A 212-nucleotide genomic window follows, 5' to 3' on the forward strand; every position below is an offset into this window, starting at 1 on the left:
ATGTTTCTTATCATCTGCGTACAACATGCCACAATGATGAGGAAGAAACGGAGAGCGTACCGAGGGTGTTGACGATGACTCCGACTGTGTCCTTCAGCATGCCGGCCATTATGCCCTTCCAGGCGTCCACCTCCTTCGGTGGCTTGGCTCAGCGTCATGGCGCACAGGTCAACCGCGCAGAAGTCTGGTGGATTAGGCTTGGCTTATTGTTG

The 212-nt window shown here is 54.2% G+C and overlaps 1 long non-coding RNA gene across 1 annotated transcript in view; it reads right to left on the reverse strand.

Moving 5' to 3' along the window:
- LOC119592125 overlaps positions 1-212 on the reverse strand; it is a 3,464-nt gene that overhangs the window by 3,016 nt on the left and 236 nt on the right. Inside the window, exon 2 of the long non-coding RNA XR_005230402.1 lies at positions 61-184. This is a non-coding gene — a long non-coding RNA (uncharacterized LOC119592125). The remainder of the gene's footprint in view (positions 1-60; positions 185-212) is intronic.

The sequence above is a fragment of the Penaeus monodon genome, chromosome 29, assembly GCF_015228065.2.
Source record: "Penaeus monodon isolate SGIC_2016 chromosome 29, NSTDA_Pmon_1, whole genome shotgun sequence".
NCBI classification, from domain to species: domain Eukaryota; kingdom Metazoa; phylum Arthropoda; class Malacostraca; order Decapoda; family Penaeidae; genus Penaeus; species Penaeus monodon.